This window comes from Rhamphochromis sp. 'chilingali' (assembly GCF_963969265.1).
Source record: "Rhamphochromis sp. 'chilingali' genome assembly, chromosome: 20".
NCBI lineage: Eukaryota > Metazoa > Chordata > Actinopteri > Cichliformes > Cichlidae > Rhamphochromis > Rhamphochromis sp. 'chilingali'.
This window is the reverse complement of record NC_137947.1, coordinates 25,628,219-25,648,167: the sequence shown is the minus strand read 5'-3', so window position 1 is coordinate 25,648,167 and position 19,949 is coordinate 25,628,219. Positions and strand designations below refer to the sequence as shown.

At 42.3% G+C, this 19,949-nt stretch overlaps 1 long non-coding RNA gene across 1 annotated transcript in view; it reads right to left on the bottom strand.

The window, feature by feature from the left end:
* Positions 1-16,770, bottom strand: part of LOC308387937 — a 31,503-nt gene extending 14,733 nt beyond the window's left edge. Inside the window, exons 1-2 of the long non-coding RNA XR_013970014.1 lie at positions 13,194-16,770; positions 2,632-2,730 (exon numbers count right to left, since the gene is read on the bottom strand). This is a non-coding gene — a long non-coding RNA (uncharacterized lncRNA). The remainder of the gene's footprint in view (positions 1-2,631; positions 2,731-13,193) is intronic.
* Positions 16,771-19,949: the final 3,179 nt, after the last annotated feature.

Sequence of the window (19,949 nt, the reverse complement as noted above, 5' to 3'; positions counted from 1 at the left end):
CGAAGTTCACTCTGACACCTCTGTCTAACTGCATGTGTAAATGTAAGCGTGTAAAAACTACACATAGTAAGATTAACAGGAACAGTATTTTGTCTACATCTGCCATTGTAGAAATTAATCTAATGTTAACAATAACATGGCGGACAGCGTGATGTCAATAAAGGCGCACACCCTTGACGTCGCGTGACTAAATCTCTGTTTTCCTCGGCCACACGCAAAAACTGAATTTTCAACAATCTCCACCCTGGCAGAAGTTTTAAAAAATCCCTGTTTTCAGTGATCCAAAATGTTTACATGTGGCCCAAACGCATAGAAAAAGCTGTTTTCAAAAATACCCGTGTACGTGTGGATGTAGCCTTGTAGGTACAGATGAGGTTTCTGGAAGATGACCAGCCATTCAGCAGTGTCATTAAGGATTTAGGATAGAAATCAGCTTTGTGAAATTAGTTATAGAGTAAACCTCAAACTAGCATCCAACAAAAGAAAATCAACAAGCATTCCAAAAGGTGAAGGAAAATGAATCTAACAAAGACATCTTTTCACAGGAACAGTGACCAAGCTAACATGAAACAGTATCTGGGGTTAGCGGTAATTAGCACTGGTGGGTGCCCCGTTAAATTGAATTTAACGACAACACAGCAGTCTTAGTGAGTGTGAACTAATCCAGGACTCTGGAGCATTATGGTTAATGGGCCTGAAAGAAAATGATGGGCTTTCAGAAGCAAAACCAATTAACACAGAGGGGAGATGTCTAGTGCTGAGCTTTCCAAATCTCATAAGAACTTCTGCCCTCGTATTATATAACTGGATTTCTGTTCATTTTGAATAATGAAGGAGGTAGGGAAGCATGACATAATATAGCTATCATAACTCTGAGTCCAATGAAAGAAAAGTGGAATATGTTTCACAGAACAGCGGCAGTGGAAGGCAGACAGTAATGCTTTACTTCTGCAGACTTGAGACCGAGTTTTTATCTAGAAAATTACTTAAAGAGAACCAGGGACCACACAGAGATATTACTTGAAATAATTTTTGACAAATTCTCACTCATGTGTTACAGATTGAAGATGACTAGAAGCCATGGATAACCAAGGACTGGTGCTTATGACCAATGTAATGTATTAAAGTTAAGAACACATGTTCTGTTTAGAAATAGAAAAATTAGGTGAGCATACCTTTTAAGTATTATTTAAAGTATAACCTACTGGGAACCCTAAGCAGACCTGGTATTATTTCCTTTTGGTTTGACTCTAAATCTGATGTTTCACTTATTTTGAAACCTCTCACGGGCCTTTTTCTAGAAGTCCTTCTGTTCTACTCAGTTGGGGAATAGATTTTGAAGTTAACTCATGAATAGTAATGAATCACAACAGTACCTTTTTCAAGTCTGTTGTCTCTCTCATTCAAGTTTCTTTTCCGATTGCCCCAAGACTTGGCCTCAATTCCCTATCTGTCCTGAGGTTCTCTCTCCCACCTGCTGTGCAGAGAAGCAGGCTGGGATTGAAAACACTATCCACACTGTCAGCAGAGTTGTGGCGTCTAACTATGCTCTAAATGGTGTTTTAGAGGTGTCTTTACCCTGACAAGAAGAAAGTCTGGTACAAATCTAAAATTCTTGTTGAGTTTTGGTGTTAAAATGCTGTCAAATCTATGAGGAGCATGTTGGAAATGTAAGTGGAAGAGTTGCAGAGCATATTGGCTGTCAACAGTTTCAGTAAAAAAAGAGCTATTGAATATGTTTCTGAGAGTGAACTACACTGAGGAAATAAGCTTATGTGTGTGATAGAGTGTAGGAGGCTGAAGTCCGGTAAGACTTGGTGAATTTCCGTGGTATTAAGGCCTGTCTAAGCTATATATCAACGTAATTAAAGGCTGGTGTAATGACGCAGGGCCTCGGCAGCATGATTTCTGTCTGATCGCCACGCTGCTTCATTAAGACCACTCAAGCTAACGAGCTGTGGCTGTAATAAAGTCCTCCCCCCGGTCTGCTGGATTGATGAAGGAGCTACCTAAAGTGAGCTGAGCCAAGGCGCTAGATAGAATTAGTAAAGGAAAGGCTTCAGCTAAACTTACTTTGTGACTGTTACTATCCTGGTGATAGGGTCATGGTTCTTTTTGCATTAGACTGTTCAGTTTTTTTATTTAAATGTAAGTGAACTAAGCCACACCCATTCAAAACAGTTTCATAATTCAGGGTGTGACAGAGGGGGTTCAAGTGAGGCATCTAGCACATTTGGCAGTGACCTACTTTAAAAGGGTGCTAACAGGATCACTTGATGTTTTCTGGTCTGTAACACATGACACAGGGTAGAGCTGCGCATCCTCACTAGCTGTCCTTTTGTCTATGTGTTGCACAGCTTGAATTGGTGTGAATTACAATTAATGCACCACATGAATAAGTGAAATGATCATTATTGTATGAAGCTTATTGCGCACTTAAAGATAATTCTGTTACTATTAGAGGATTATTCGTTACTTCATTAGTCTTTACTGTAAACCACCTTGGGTTAACGGTAATCTTACAGTCCTTATGTTTCTCAGTCCAATAAATCCACCTGTCCATCACTTTTTCAATGCTTCTACACTGTGGTTTGTGGTGGCAGCGTATTTAACACAATAGCCCAGGCCTACATTTTCTCAGCCATGTCCATCTGCTCCTGGAGGATCCAGAGGTGTTCCCACACTGGTCAGAACGTGTCATCATCCCCTTCAGCCTCTTCTGGAACTGCTCTAGAAACATAATAATTACAAACATTATAGTCCAGCAGCATAAAGCCGGGATTATATTTTCTGTGTCTGTGAGTCCGCTAGGGTGTTTGAGTGATGAAAATTTTGTAATCAAATGGCAAGAATGAGGGTCTGTCCATGAGTCTTTGTGCCTGCCTGTTTTTTGTGGACTCATCCGTGGAGAATTTACATCCTAATGTGTCAACTGTGCATGTGAATTGGGCAGGGGATTTCAGAAAAAGTACCCAGAAATAAGGTTTCCTGCCGTCTGCAATGTATATAATGGGTATTATGCCTTAGCCTAAACATCTGGATATATTCAGACAACAATATTTTATAAACCAAAATAAATGTTTAATTAAAAAAGGCACATGTTAGCAATACCTATGTGTGACATAAAGGTCTAAACTTTAACATCTGAACCAAATTTAAGTTGGTTTAGCCTAGTAATGTATCAATTAGACGTCTTTTAGCACTTTAAGCTGGACTCAGGTCTTTTATAGTAGCTTCATAAAGCTAACCTTTCACCTTTCACTTTTCATCAATGTTTAAAATAAAGTGGAAGTTTCAGCAGACCAGATTAATTCCAGAAATTGTCCGTGGATGTGTGGTACTTGTTGGGTAACCAAAACAGAAGTAGTGTGTTACGTCTGGTTTGATTAAAGGGGGTTATTAGATGAAAGCAGAAGACAGCTTGTATTGGGTTATTATATCAGATCATATGTCGGAATTCTTCAGTTATGTTAGCCTAATAAAAATGTCTAATTTCACACGGCGATTTAGCTTCCTGTATTTAATTTTTAATTCCTTGCTGACTCTCAGACTTGCATATTGAATTGTGAAGGATATTTTGTCATATATTTTCAGTAAAGGACAGGCCATTATATATGTATAGTCATTCATGTTATATGGTTTATTTAAAATTATTCCTTCAACAACTCTGGGTTTTGTGTTGTTTATATATCTGTGTGCAGGTGAAAGTCAGACTCCTGTGGAGATAAACCTGTTTTACTTCATTTACAACTGCACCAAATCTTTTCCTTGTAGCTGCCAAAACAGAATTTTTTTTTTCTCTGACTTTGCCTTTTGAGCCTGTTGTATTAGGCTTTGAGTGAATTAAGATCCTCTGTGAACACTGAAATAATTTATGCTTTACTTAACACACTGTATTTCCATCAGGAATGACTACACATAGTATTTCCATTTGGTTGCAGCAGCCTCAGATTCCCCTGGTTTTCCACTGGCTCATTGAAACGGTTGCCTATGATTAGTCACACAATAAGACATTAACCTGTAAATTAAAATTCCTCCATGCAATTTGATGGGTGATTTAATTCCAGCATTGTGCCACCCCTCCCTTCCCTGCATCCTTCCACCCACCCTCCCTCTGCCCATTTCTCCCTGTCCTCATCCTGCAGACATCTACCCCCACACTCTCTTGTTTCTCTCTCTCCTTCTCCATTCGCCGTGGGCTAATCCCATTATGAATTCTTTATATAGCCTTTTCCCTTAATGATCAGTGGGGCCTGCTCCAATCCTGATTACTATTGTACACTTAGCACTACATAAAGCAGGGGATTAATATGCCCCGCTAGGATCGTTGCTATGGATCCACTCGTTGCCTTCCGAGAGATGTTGCTGCTGCTTCAATTGGCCATAAATCGCTCTCCCCAGTGGTTTCCCACGTACCAGACAGGGCACAGAAGAATAGGGGGTGAATCTCTCTCTCTTGTGGTTTCTCTCTCTCTCCCTGGACCTAGACGAAAGTGATCCGCTCTATAATTCATGACCCAGCATTTTCTCTTTCTTCTTCTCTCAAATTTTTTCTCTCTTTCCCAAAGATGCTGCAGTGACGCTCTCCCTGAGTAGCCTTTGCCCAGTAGAACGGTACCGAAGTGCGGGTGGGCATCATACATGAACATGAAAGAGGGGTTTTGAAGATGTAATGTATTCATAAAAGTTCTGTGTGATGTTTAACATGCACGCGGAGGGAGGATGGTGGGTATTAATTGGCTTGGCTGTGTTTCTTTGTTTCATTGAGGAGGTCTGTGCGCACTAACAAGCAACTGCAGTAATAAAGTCCAATAATAACTTTTTTTCCAATGAGAAAAATGGAAATGCCTGTAAAAGATGTGTAGACGGCTTTAATCACAAAAAGCCTGTTTAAAATGTATGATGTAGTGTTTCGAAAAGGCAGATGGTTCGATCTCCAGACATGTGTTCGTTAGATAAAGGTTGCAAATGTTGACTCATATTCCTGAGAGTTTTACTTTCGTGTTGGCAGTTACAGTATTTTGTAAACCTATTTTTAGCCCCCACAGATGAAGTCATCCTGGAGTTAAACTCTTTGTAGGGGAGGAAACAGAGAAACCTGTGAAAGAAGGCAAACTACAAATGGGGAAAACTGAGCAAACTCTTCAAGCTTTTATGGTGTCCTGTTGGCTCCTGTAGTGTTTGAGGAAGACTTCTCTTTTTCATTTGGTTCTAACATATCCCTCCTCTTTCTTCTTTGAAAGTGAGCACTGAAACAAGAATGTAGTTTCAGGCAAGGCTTGGTGAGCTCAGGGGACACCTGCAGAGAAACAGCGAGAAAAACCTCCTTTTGATTCTTGTATCTTCTTAGTTACAGTCTACCCTGTGAGTGTCTTCAGCACAGATCAACAGCATCCTGAGGTTTTCCTTCTCCTGTACTTCGCTGTGAACCTGAGTGGTAAAAATTTGCAAAGCCCCTATGGCATTGGACTGATCTTTATTGTTTTGTGAGAAAACAAATTGCATAATCTGGTTCCATTGTGTTCTTCCTCTAGTTATGTACTTGTACTCATGGCTAAATGATGAAGTACATAATAATATAGAAATGTTGCAAAAACTGTAGTGTGCTTTTTAAAATATTAAAAAAAGATAAAAGGGTAAACAACCCTAAACTTTCACGTTTGAGCTTTACACATATTCTCAAGTGCCTTACTACGTGTTTCTAAAATACTGTAAAGCTAGTTTTTTTACTTAAAGGGTTCACACATGCTCCATATTTCTATTCTTGGTTCTTGGATTATACTAGTGATGAGCTGAAAAAGTTGAAACCTGCCTGAAAATAAAACAGTACTACATATTTAAATGATAGTATGGATTGAAATCTTTGTGACTGTGGAGGCAATTTAAGTACAGTAAACAAATTTTTATCTTTAAGAAACCAGTTAGAGATTATCAGTGTTCCCATCGGTACATTGTGCAGTAATACTTAGGTAGACTGTGGCATTTAAATGATGCTAAATCTGTTCAAAGTTGCTCAAGTATTAGGAGAAAATGACCCCCGAGCTATTACACCAACACCAGTAGCCTGAACTGTTGATACAAGTTAGGATGGATCCATGCTTTCATGTTCTTTACACCAAATTACCATCAGAATGTTGCAGCAGAAATCACGACTGATCAGACCAGGCGATGTTTTTCCAATCTTCTATTGTCCAATTTTGATGAGCAGAATTGTAGCCTCAGTTTCTAGTCCTTAACCAACAGGAGTCTGGTCTTCTGCTGCTGTAGCCCATCTTGTTCCAGGTTAATTGTGTTGTGCATTCAGAGAAGCTTCCTGCATACCTTGGCTGTATTATATATGTTTGGCCTGGTCTGTCTTGGAAAAGACATTTTAATGTAAATGAGACTTTTTACCTAAAAAATAAATGAAGGATAATGAAAATAAGTGGTAATTTGAGTTACTGTTGCCTTCCTGTCTGGGAAACTATATACCATTGGCAAACTAGAATAATTCTGTACAGCTTTGCACAGATTTTTATTCTTTGTGATATAGTATGGAAGGCAAACATCTTGCTTTTTTGCTCAGGTTTCAACTATAAGCCCTCTCTACCAAGACCACAATTCTCAGCATATCAGAATCTAAGTGGTCTAGAGGGAGCTCCTCTTAGAAAGTCTGTAGAAACTCTATGATGGAAAACTTTACAGGTCATGTGTTTTGCACCATGTGTGTGAGTAGTCATCCCCCCCCCCCCCCTCTATTTTACCATTTCTTTTCAATCTTAACATTATGTTCGCAAATTTGATATACCCTGTATTTTATGTGTCTTTCATATCTTTATTTCAGCCATGGGTTTACCTTTGCTGGCAACTTCAGCTTCCCTGTCTTCCTCAAACTCTTGTTTTCCGTCTCTCACTGGTAAGATTGGCTTCCATGGTGCGGTGGAGTCACGGTGTGGGGGAATCATTGTAAGGTACATTAGCTTTTGAGCAATAGCCAAAGCAGCAGCTGTGTGTGAGACAGTCTGCCTGCGTGGCTCTGACATGCTGCACAACTTCACATGTTTGAACAAGATAGATGCCAAAGATACAGTAAAAGAGGATGAATATTACTGTAACTATGTGAAAATATAAAGTGATGTAAGAGATTTTGTGACAGCTTTGGATTGCTTTGGCCTTTTGGAATCTCTCCATCCAGAATTTGCTTGTCAGCCAGCAGCATGTGGATAGATTATTTTGTAGCTCTCCCTGTTTAGTTTTGTGTGAAGTGCACATTTCTTTTTTTTCATTTTGAAAGAACTTTTTTGGATGTTTGGATCATTACAGCATGTGCTGGGTTTGTGATTAGCTGATATAAGATGTTGTAATCTTTGAATGATTACTGTTGTTCCTGATCAGCCTTTTCCCTTAAGAAATTGAAAGGACTTATATAACAGATATAATAACAGAATTTAGTTCCAGCTAGTGTGAGATTTGCCATCAAATGGCTTGATATGTCAGATTTCAGGCACCTTGTTCACTTAAAGGAAATAAAAGCCCGGTATAGCTCCTTCTGCTTGCTCCTCATCACTGCAGAGTTGGTCTGAACAGTAAAGGTTATCTGCTAACGAGCTGAGCTAGCCTAGAGACAGCAACAGTTTGAAGTTTTGAAGAGTCTTAATAAGTTAAATTCAAACTCTGTGAGCAAGAACTAGTTCATTATTTAACAACGTGGCTTGAAAAGGGTATGTTGCATAGATTTGAGCATCAGTAAATTCAAAGTGGGCAATACTATTACTTTAATGTTATTGCTTAAGTTGTTTAAGCGTGTATTTTCAATTTTCCACAATATCATATGGTATTCAAGCATTATATGTTAGGAAAATAAACATAGTAAATGGCCTGTTTGTGGGGAAGCTTCAATTTGGCAAAGCACAAGAACTCAACATGAAGCTGATTTGGTTTCCTCTCCCATCCTTTCAGTCTCCTTGCATCCTTATTCCTCGCACCCTCAAAGAATCTCCATGATATTAAACTTCGTTGTCATCTGTGTGTGACAGTGTTGTAACTCCAGTGCTAGAGTGTTACACCTAGAGTTGTGGTTATACAGAATGTATAACACCTCCTATCACGCATACAAATACACACTTACACATATATGCCATTCGGGCCAGGTTTACCACCTGTCCTGGCTATAGCTGCCTTTTCCCAGCCAAGGAAGCTCATGTCTGGGCATTCTGGGCAGCAGCCCAGCCTTTCACATCCAGGTCCAGGGCCAAGAGATGGGGGCCAACAGCTGGCGGTGTGCAGAAGGAGCCTGGAGGCTTCCACAGCAGATGAATCACCACGGATTAATATTTAACTCCAGACTCTTGCTTCCCTCTAGCATCTCTCCTTCCTCCCCCTTCTCCCCATACCACCTTCCTTCTCCCTCTATGCATCAGTCCATCCCACAGTCCTGCAGGTAAGTTGGCATACGCTCAACAGACGCCTTCTATAAATATGTGATGGGATACTCTTTTTCTAAGATAAAAGTATTTTTGTTGCAAAATTTTCCCAGCACTAGCAACTTATTTCACAAAGATAAAGATGATGATAATTTTTTGTGATCTTATAAGACTTATAGTAGCTTATGTGCAGCAATGGTATAAAAACAAATTTTAAATGGAAAAACAAAAGGGAACAACATGATATAATATAAATAAATAAATCAAGTTTAAAAGTAGAGAACAGTTCATAAGAACTGTGAAAATCGTGCAGCACTTTTCAGTTCTGACCTGCATGAGGTTTGTGTTTTATTGGTGACTTTTTTTGTTCAGAGCAAACTGAAAAGTTTGTGTTTCAGTATTTTTATGGGGTTTTCTTTGGCTTTTTTTTTTTTACCTGAATGAAAATGTTTAAAGGTCTCCTGAGGTGAGCACAAGGCCAGATTTCTCACCTGTTTGCAGGCAGCAGTTTTATTTGCACTACCACACCATCACCAGCCTGGGGATCGTTGAATGCTTTGATATTAAGCAGGCACAGTTTTTCAGCAGGTATTAAAGGCAGGTCGTGGCTGAAAGGGAATGCTTCTGTGCTGGTGTTGTAAGCCCGGTAGCCTTAGCTACAGCCAGAGCCAGGACTGTAATAGCATTCTCAGATGGGATCCGTTATGATGACTGCATGCCTGCCTCGCTCCTTCAGTTCTGATTTTATGATTAAATCACCAGACTGCTTTTCTTCCAGTTTTTTCTTTTTCTTTTACTTCAGACTCACTCTCTTTCCTCCTGTCTTACTCTTTCCATCATCCCCTTCTTTTCCATCTCTCCATCTTCCTTTACCATCTTGTCTACCTTCTTGTTTCTATTTATTTCTGTCTTTATATCTTTTCCTCTTCTCCCTTTCTCTACCTTCTTCTCTATGTGCATATATATATTTGTAAAGATATATCGGTCCCCTGCGGTTCCCCCTCATTCACATGCATGTACTGTGAGCCTCAGCCATTGGAGTGTACATAAAACCCTGCTCTTTATGGCCAGACATAAAAGAGAAAGGAGGGAAAGAGAAAAGAGAGAGATTTTCTTCTGTTCCTTAAAGACGGGACGCTCTGATCTCACTTGTAACGGATTAACCTTTGAAGCACCCCCTTTTCATTTGGCTTTTTGTTTCTCTTTCGCTCTTGTAACTTCCGACACAAAGGCAATTTTGTCCTGACTAAAAAGGGCAATCTACTGTTATCTAGGGCATGTTGCGACGGTGAATGAAAAATTATTTTTTTCCATCTCTTTCTGTCGCACTCTTTGCCTCTCTCTTGTCCCTTTATGACTGGGTTCAAGGGGAGCACAGTGGTGCTTTGCTGAATAAGTAACCAACCAACGGGCCAGTGGAATTGTGGGAATTCATGGGAATCGCTATAGGGACGGGGGTTCTTGTAGCACGACTTCCTGTCTGTCTAATTCAGGAACACTCAGGGGTGCTTGAGCTTCCTCCGTGCTTTCCCTGACTAGGCTGCAGCGGAAAATTTTTGTCTTTGTATAGGATGGGGTTGAATACACCCACAGGGGCCAGTAAACTTCGGAGTCTTCATTGTCTTTTATGGTGACCAGGGTCCAAATATGAATATGCATATTCATAAGCAAGGGTTCAGTTTTCATGGTCCCCCTAAAACTCCTCCCTACCACTCTTTATTCATCTTTTCAGAATGGCTGTCTGTCTCATTTTCAATTCCAAATGAGGCCTTCGGCATATGAAAGGTCACTGTGTTACACCGTTAAAGATTTTACACTTGTAGAAAAAGGGGAAAAAAAAATCAACGTATAATTACATAGTTTGCCTATGTGATTGTGTGATTAGTATTGGATGATTATTTCTGGAGACTGAAAATGTGTGGGCTGATGCCAAGAGGTGAGTCTCAGTGGGCTTTGCGAAGACAAAAGTACTTAACTGCTCTTTTCTTTTACAAGGTCAGTATATTATTATTTCCTCTGAACTTGCTTCTGTAGTTAAATTGTGAGAGACCAAATCCCACGCTGTCTGGCACAGGGAGCCCTCACTTTCTTGTCAGCATTCATATTCAGTGCAATCACGAACACCCTAATAGATCTTGATGTTGCTCACTGAATGTGGAATTGAACGGTGAGGATCGGTGCAAGCCTACGCTGTTCAGTGAAAATCAGAGGCAGTATTATTTATGGTAGTGAGCATATTCTCTGTCAAGTGATGAGACGTTGCTAAGTTGACCCTGCTTGCTTGAAGGGGTACAGTTACATGTGAAGACAAGATGTGTCAAGCTTACACAGTGCAGGCAAGCAAGGAGCTACTGGATGATACAGGGCATGTAGGAGGCTGCTGCTTGATATCATTTAAACACTGGAAGCCACTTCCATGAATGCTTCCTTAAACATTTCATTTTAATAATAATACTAATAACAATACTAATAATAATGGATTGCATTTATATAGCGCTTTTTGAGACCCTCAAAGTGCTTTACAATTCCACTATTCCACTCTCACACACAGGTGGAGGCAGCTACAGTTGTAGCCACAGCTGCCCTGGGGCAGACTGGCAGAAGCGAGGCTGCCATATCGCGCCATCGGCCCCTCTGGCCATCACCAGTAGGTGGCAGGTGAAGTGTGTTGCCCAAGGACACAACGACCGAGGCTGTCCGAGCCGGGGCTCGAACCGGCAACCTCCCGATTACAAGACGAACTGCCAACTCTTGAGCCACGATCGCCCATTTTAAGGTGCTCCTACTCCTTTGTCTATGCACGGCAATTTTCTGGTGTGCCATAAATACATGGTTTGATCTGCTTATAGTTGCAGAATGCATTCATAGATGTGGCGCTGTTCCTAACCTTTTGCAGTTTTTAAAAACGTTTTGTTATTAATCAAACACAATATTTAAGCAATATTGGCATTTTTTTTAAAGTTCCTGTCACATATATAGTTATGAATGAATATTTCAGTGGCAAAAGAAATTCAGATTACCAGTTTTTGATCTATAGAAACGTATTTATGGAATTGCAGCCCAGAAGAACCACCGTAGCTCTGAGTACTGAAAGCTGAAAGGTCATGTACCGCTCGGGTATTTTTGGAGCAGTCTTTTTCAAACTGAAGTTTCTTGTGATAGTTACTTGTTCTGATACTGCACATATTTATTTACTTTTTTCCACTTGACACCAAAATGGAGTGGAAAATCTTTGAAAGCAGCATTGTGACTGCCATGTTGTACCATAGCCATTGGTGTTGAAATACAGGTTGCTCTTCTCTGCTTGTTTTTGATAGTTTGGTATTTCCCTTTAATGGGACCCAGGCCACAGCTTGCTACCTTTTCACTCCAGGACTTTTGTGGTATGCCTCATGTAGTCACTAAAGGCAGTTTCACACCTATAGTTTGTTTTATATGATCGGAATGAGTTGATGAGTTGTAATCTCTTAGCTTTTTGCCATGGTTTGGTTTCTTTTCACACAGGATAAAATTAAAGCAATGTCCATGAGGCCCAAAATGTGTTACAACAATATGCATGAGAACATTCAGTCAGCTTATTGGCCAGATTTGTCTGGGGTGGGAACAACAAAAGTAACAGGAAGAAGGTGCTGTGTTCTAGACTAGTGGAAAACGTGGAAAATTTAGCATTGGGATTTATCAGCACTTTTGGGAAACTGGGGCTCTGCATGTCCATGATTCTCTGCTACATGCTAGAAAGTATACCTGACTACAGGAATGTGCTCAGCTCTGGTCTGGAGTTTGTTTGCAACCTGTATTTTTTTCCCCTACTACTGCAGTTTTGGAAGTCAGAGAGGTCTTACCCACTTTGCTGTGTCTGATCCCAGTAAAGTGACAACAACCTGCCTTTGTGGGCGGGGTCTAACATCATAGTGCGAGACTGGAAATCTGGACATGATCATTACAAAGGCTGAGAGTCAAGGCCATTATCTCCACTCCCCCTCTGGTGAGTTATGGGTCGTCTGTCACGGGGGCCCAGTGTCCGAGACCTGTCACTGTGAAAGATGAAGGGGTCCTTGCACTCTCCAATGAGCCGTCCGTGGAGATGCCCGCGACAAACGACCCATGAGCAGAGACACACCTTTCATCAGTGAGAGCGATGAGAGCAATGGGATAACTCTGGTGTGTGTGTGTTGTGCAGTGTGTGCATTAGAATTGACCCTTTAAATACCCTTCCCCCTTTTCCTACAATCCATTTTTCTTTTTTTCCTTAACACAGAAAAGCCTTGGGAATGCTCAGTGCTGTTTCTTACTCCCTGCTGACAAAAATGTAATCAGGCAACCTCTGTCTAGTTTAACAGTGTAGTATCATTGATTCATAGAGCCCGGGTACTCATTAAATCGTTTCTATACTCTAGGAACAAAAGAACAAGAATGATGTAGATAATTAAGTGTAATTTCATGGGACTTGCTTGACTCTGTGGGCGAAGAATGCTCATTATAAATGCGTGGACAAAATAAGCAACACGTTTGATGTTAGACTATCTCAAGGAAGCACACCTATATCGGATGATTCCACACATCACATTTGCCCTTGGTCACAGGAATCAGGCAAAAAGAGGCAAGTTTATTTATATAGCATCGTCAAAACACCACATTGATTCAAAGTGCTCTACATGATAAAATTAAAACAGATGTGATCAAAAATGTATGAATTAAGAGTAGATAAAAAAATGGTAATAAAACGAGCTGTTTTAGTAGTAGAAGTGGAGTTAAAGAATGTAAAGGTGCTGACGGACGTGGGTTACTGACCTGGTAGCCTGGCTGCCCCTGGGTGGGTCCGGGATGGGCGTGAGGTTCTGGGGGCGCTCCGTCTCTGGGCTGGGGCCCTGGCCGGGCCTCGGGGCCTTGGGTCCTGGTTTGTGTGTTGCCGGGGTTGTGGGCGGGTGGGTGCATGGGGGCCCATCCCTGGCGCGGGGTGCCACCGGTGCGTCGAGCCACCTGGGGGGCTCTTCAACTGGTGGGGGAGATTGTCACACCTTGCAGGAGCTTTCCTCTCCTCAGGAACTCTCTGCACGAGGGGGAGATACACGAGGGGAAGATCTCAGCCTGGGCGTCTATTGTCTCATGTAGTCTGGAAGATGAGTGGATGGTGGGGTGGGTGCAGTTTTCTCTGTGGTGGGGTTGGGTGGACTGTCCCGGGCTCTGTGGGGCCGGGGGGCGCTGCTGCGCTGGGCCTGGCGTCGTTGCCCACCTCTCAATTTTAAATACACGTAGACATTGAGGGCTAGCAGGAGGGACCATGCGCTTACCTGCTGCTCTCTGGCAGGTAGCTCCAAGCCCTCCTGGGTTTTAATTGCACCTTAGAACACACATGCATCAACACTACAATGAGCGGGTGGAGGGAGGTTTGGAGTCTTCTCTCACCCCCATTCTCTGCAGCCTGTTGGAGTGGGGGGTGATAGGTTTGTAGCTTGAACCCATCCGCTGGAACGTTGAAGGCAATATAATTACACTGCAAAGCAAGACACAAGTAGGCAAGCTTCTTCATGTTTCTCGTGCACGGGAGAGAACCGGACAGGCACCGTTCCTTCGCTTGACCCCAGTTGCTCTCTTCTCTGATACTGTTTGTCCACATTGCTGCTGCTTTGCTGGGACTCTTTGCTCAGGACTTGCTGCTGTCTCTTTATCATGTTATTGCTTTGGAGCTGCATTCCTTGTCTTCAGGGAGGGGTGAGAGCTTGCTTGCTTGTGAGGTTGAGAGACACATGGCGCTGTAAATAAGTCAGCCAGAAACTTGGCCTGCATGTTTCCAATGATGTTAAACTATAACTTTCTTCCGACTGCTGCATGTGGAAAATTGATTCAGGTCTGCTTTTCACCTGAAAGTGACAAACTAAGACATTTCATTATTATCATCACTGCTTAATCAACACACATCTCTCTCTCTGTGTGTGTTTTTGTGAACAGTCTTTTCTTAAAAGCAGAAAATGAAATTGTAGTTGTTTTTGGCTGATCAACACAAAACCTTTTTCCTATGATTTTTCTTTTTCACTCTTTTTTTTCCCTTTTTTTTCGTTACAATAGCTGGTGACCTGCAGAATCACCGCTCTCACTCACAATCAAAGGCAATTACTTTTACACAGCGCACAAAAACACTGTGACGTCAGACACATTCACACTCACTTTGTCATCTGCAAAAATAAATCACATGGCTGATGATATGTGCCATGGTGATCCGTAAATATGATCACCAGTTTATTTAACTATTTTTCAACCCAACAAACAAATAAACAAAAACATGATGCTGATGTTATGAACACTCTACACACAAGTCAAGATGCAGGAAAACTGCTCATGGAAACGCTGCACACTCCAGTTATCACAGTTATCCTAGCTCTGTTTCCCTCTCTTTGAGTAGTTCTCAGACAGCTCTTGATCTGATAATGTGTAGCTTGCTCATCAGCTCAGAAGAAAAAGAAAAAAACGCAACGCAACATCACACAGTAGTTGCATGCTCTTCCCACAGCGGCAAAGTCTTACACTTTCATATTCAATACAGCTTCTCCATCACGTACTTTTAGATGTTTCATATAGGGTTCAGCATATTAGTTGTTTTCACAGGTGTGCTGTATATCTCAACAATGGCTCATAATAAGACGACAGTCTTTCACACAGGTCAAGTGCCTCTATGCACTTCATTAGCTTAAATATTTATCTATAACACTTCACCTCATATGTCATTGTACTGAATTTGAGCAACCACAAGCTTAATGTAGATTACTTTTAACAACTATCCACCTAAATTAAATCTATGGTCTGGCACACAGGCTGTTGTCGATCAGGGCAAGCTAAAGAATAAACATTGTGTCAGCAAGGGGTGGGGGGAAAGCCATTCACCAGAGCATATCTTAAGTGCTGTGGACTGGCCTTCTCCACACGCTCTTCAAGGCTGGTGTGTTTTCTGAAAACTTCTAACATTTGAATCTCTTCCATTTATAAGCCTGCGATTAACCGCACGGCTCAGGTCCGCGTGACCGCGCTCGCGTGAACCCGCGCAGCTAAGGAGCCATCGCTCTCTCTCTTTTTTACATAAATACTTTGTGCTGCCAGGAGCAAAGTCCAGCACAAACGTCTGTCTCCCTCCGACCCACTCTTGGTTGCTTAGAAACCCATGATAACAACAGCAGTCGGTGTCACAGACCACATGTTCTGCTCCGCACACACTCACACAACAACAACAACAACAACGACGACGACAATGACAACAACACAAAATAGGCCTACTGTCCAGCACAATCTGGACCCCGCGGAACCTCTCAACGCCTCACAAAGTGGCGGAGAACTCACCTCTCGCTGCACAAAGTAGCGAGGAACCTCTTACCCCACAAAGCGGTAAGGAACCTCTTGCTGCACACAGTAGCAAGGAACCCGGGTTTCGCTCCACAAAGCAGCGAACTTCTCAACGCCTCACAAAGTGGCGGAGACTGCACAACGACACGGTTATAGAGTCGGCCTCTGTAAACTTACTTGGTGTTGCTTAGCGTGTAATATCAGCATCGAATCCCGCCGATCGCCATTCATCGAGGAGAAAAGACAGACAGCGAATCCACAGGAACTTCCTGGCTGACGTCAGTCTTTCAGCGTGTCCCTCCTCCCCTCGGTGAATGCGATTCCAGGGCTCCGGCTCTCGAAGGACCAATTAATGATAGGTTTGTAGCTTGAACCCATCCGCTGGAACGTTGAAGGCAATATAATTACACTGCAAAGCAAGACACAAGTAGGCAAGCTTCTTCATGTTTCTCGTGCACGGGAGAGAACCGGACAGGCACCGTTCCTTCGCTTGACCCCAGTTGCTCTCGTCCGTTCTCCCGTACCACTGTTCTTTTATTGAGGTTACATGAATATGCATAAGTTCATTAACATATGACGTCTACATACACACAAAGAGTACCTTGCCTGTGTGTGTGTGTGTGTGTGTGTGTGTGTGTGTGTGTGTGTGTGTGTGTGTGTGTGTGTGTGTGTGTGTGTGTGTGTGTGGACTGCTGATCAAAGGGTCAAACATCCTTGGTCAGGAAGAGGGTAGCCTCCCCCTCCCCCTAGATGGTTCATCCTAGATAACACGGTGAGGAAGTCCTGCAGTTCATCTAAACAAAGAGCACTTAGACTAGAACAGACGCAACTACGTTAATCCTACCATAAAACAATAAGACACGGTATGACCTCTCATGCTCCCAAAGTGCTGTCTAATACACACAAAGTTTGCAGACTATCAAGGATCAAAACCTCTACCAATCTACAACTAATTACAAAACTCTAAGCATATATAAGTAAATATTTCTAAGCATAAATGACAATCAACAATACAAATCTAACAGGGGGGCTAGGAGGAGTTGGCCGTCCGACTGCGGTCTGGAGTGTGGGGCCTCCCTGCTGCTGCGGAGTCGGGGCGGTCTGCCTCTCCCCACCGCAGGGAAAAGGGTAACACTACCTGGGTCTGGGTGCAGTTCCCTCCTCCAGGAGCAAGGGTACCTAGACCCGGTTCGTAGAGTACGCTTGGGGAGTGTGATCGTGTGTACAGCGTCTCTTTATGTCTGTCTCCACGTTGGTTGAGTGTGGAGTGAGTGCATATGAGAGCATGAGGGTGGGAATGGATGTTTGTCTGTGTGTGCCTGTATGTCTGTGTCTATATGTCAGGTTGGGTATCAGACGCCACCTCTCTGGGGACATCTCAGGCCCTCCAAGGTTTGGAGGCCTATCTCCACCCACCACCACTTCCCCTGCCAGTGGCGGACTCCCTCAGGTGTCGGTGCGTTGGTGGTTCTTTGTGTCTGGGGGTGGGCGTCCGGGTACACACCGGCTCACTTCTTGGCGGCCGCTTATCGGGGCCTGGAGCCTGGGGCTCGCTCGGGCCACTTCGGAGGTGGGGTGACCCCGGCCTCTCGGCCTGGGGCTCGGTCACTCAGGCACAGCTGGCTGCCGGCGGAGCTCACGGGCGCGTCACTGCAACTCCCCCTGGCTTCTGCTCCGCGGCTGCTGAGTGAGCCCTCATCTGGGACTCTCCTCAGCTCTTACTGGGACAGTGGCGCGGCTGCCCCTCTGTTGGTCTTCCTTGGTCTCTTGTGTTCTGGGGGCCTCTGGATGTCTGGAGTTTTGATCTCCTCCATACCTGCTTCATACCCTGGAGGACGGGGCTGTGGCTCCCCCACACTCCCTAGCAGATAGTTACATGGAGAAACCTTTGGAATGCAAGCATGCTGATCCACACAGGTATGCACACAGGTGTACACACGGGTATTCACAGATGCGGACTACAGCTTTCTTGGCTGCTGCCTCAAAGCACATTGTGCGCTGTCTATCTTGCGTGCTGCACAATATCGTTTATTATTTAGTATCTACTGATATCTACTGCTAGCTAGTTTATTGTGATGGTGCTGTTTTTTTTATTATGTTGCTCTTTGTTGTTTGCTTTCTCTTTTTTTTTTTCTCCATACAGGTGACCCAGGTGTTTTTTTTTTTTCTTTCTTCCCCCCTTCTCACCGTCTCTTCTCCCCTTTGGTTTTCTTTCTCTCCCTCTCTTTCTTTCATTCTTTCTCCCTGTCCTATCCCCCAGTCATGTCTGTCCCGTTTGTAGCAACTGAAAATAAAATATCATAATTATAATAAAGGTCAATCAAATGGACCAATATGGCAAGGCCATGATGATCCACTTGGTAAAATAAATCCGCTTGGCATCTTTCTTGGCCTTAAGACAACAATTCTGATGGCTAAAGATCCAAACGGGACACAAAAAAAAAAAAAAAAAAAAAAAAGAATGTAAAGGTGCAAGTGTAAAGGTACATTGAGCTGATTAATTAACGGTGATGTGGAATAATGCATTTTTTTTTAGCTTCTTTTTGAAAATGATGAAGTTGAAGTAGAACTAAACTACTGGGCAGTTGGTTCCAGTAGTGAGCAGGATAGTGGTCATTTGACCTTGTTCAGTTTTAGATCTAGGCTCCAACTGGTGACTAGGGCCCGAAGGACTGCAAACGATTTCATTTTATGTCTTTATCTTGCATGGAGATAAATTTGTGAGTTTGGAGTGATGTGACCCCTATTCTTAGTTTTTGTGATTTTGGGCTCCATTCTGAACCAATTTTGAGTGTTTAATAGTCTTTTTAGGAAGGAGGAGAGCAGTGCAGTGTAGTTAACCCTACAGCAGATAAAGTTATAATCTGCTGTAGATCTTGCCTTGACATATAAAATCTGTTTCTAAAATGTCCAAAAGCTGATGTGTTAAAGGCTTGATATAGCAAAGCTGAGGTTCTCATCCATACTTGCACCAAGATTTTTCATGCATTTAAAAAAAAAAAATAGGGGCCCAAGAATTGATCCTTGCAGGGTTTCTGTACAGCATGGAAGTTTGCCACACTATACTGTGTGTCATTCAAGGAATGTGGAGGTCACTGGTGGAGACTTGAGCCTTGATTATACAGTGCTGTGGACACAGCTGGATAGAAGAGTCAAGGAGTCCTTCTTGTTATACTTTCAAGTCTGCTTGAAGTCCGTGCAGTTGGTACATTGTCCAAGGAGTCACGAAAAATTGTGCAGTGGACCCAAGCAAACTCGCTCAAGACCTAAGGGCAGAGCACAGATTTGTATCCATGTCTACTTTTTTTTTATTAAGTCTTTCCATCAACTCAGCTCTGTGTGGTTGCAATTTTTTAACAATAGATTAGTTGCTGTTCTTTAGTCTGAAAACTCAGGTTTAAAATTAATTTATTATTTTATAAGAATAGTTTAGTTGGGAATCTAGACTCCAGTCTCATCAATCTCTGCAAAGATGCTACATGTAGAAATTGCTGACAAGTAAACATCCCCATCAAGAATACAGGTAGGGCTGTTGGAGGAGTTAAAACAGCAGGCAGCTGTGGGATTGACAAATTGACAAATTTGCACCTTGAATAAAGCGCCAACTGGGGAGTGTGTTTGGTACATTAGGTAAGGAGAATGAGAAGACTTACACGTGTGCTATTTTGCGATGGAGCTTGGTTTATTTACAAAAATCTTTCTCAAGCCGTAACCACACCGCGATTGACAACATTGTTACCATTTAAGACAATATCACTTTAGTGCTGTAAAACTTTTGAAAATTTATTTTATGAAGTTTAAATTTTATTCATCCTCTGCATGCATGACAGCCTTCAAAGTAGAAGTTTCTCCTTTTGAAACATGTTGCAGTACCAAAATGTGGAATTACAAAATCTGAAAAACTTTTACGCCGTTTTTAAAAAAATTGCATACCAGAACTTTTAACTGTTGTTTTGCACCTTAGTCCCATTTTCCTTCAATACAAACAAAGAAATAATTTGGTCAATAATTTGTCATTTGGAATTTTGATGATGAAGAGTAGGGAGTGCTGTCCAATGTGCTAATCCAAACCCTTCGATGGCCCATCAGAACAGAGTAGTCTGAAGTCATCAATAAGAACAATTTTTACTGATTTTTAGTGACCCCCAGGTTTTCAGTTTGTCACCAGCCTGTTGGTCTTTTGCTTGCCCAGTTTTATTTGGTAGATGTTTTTTA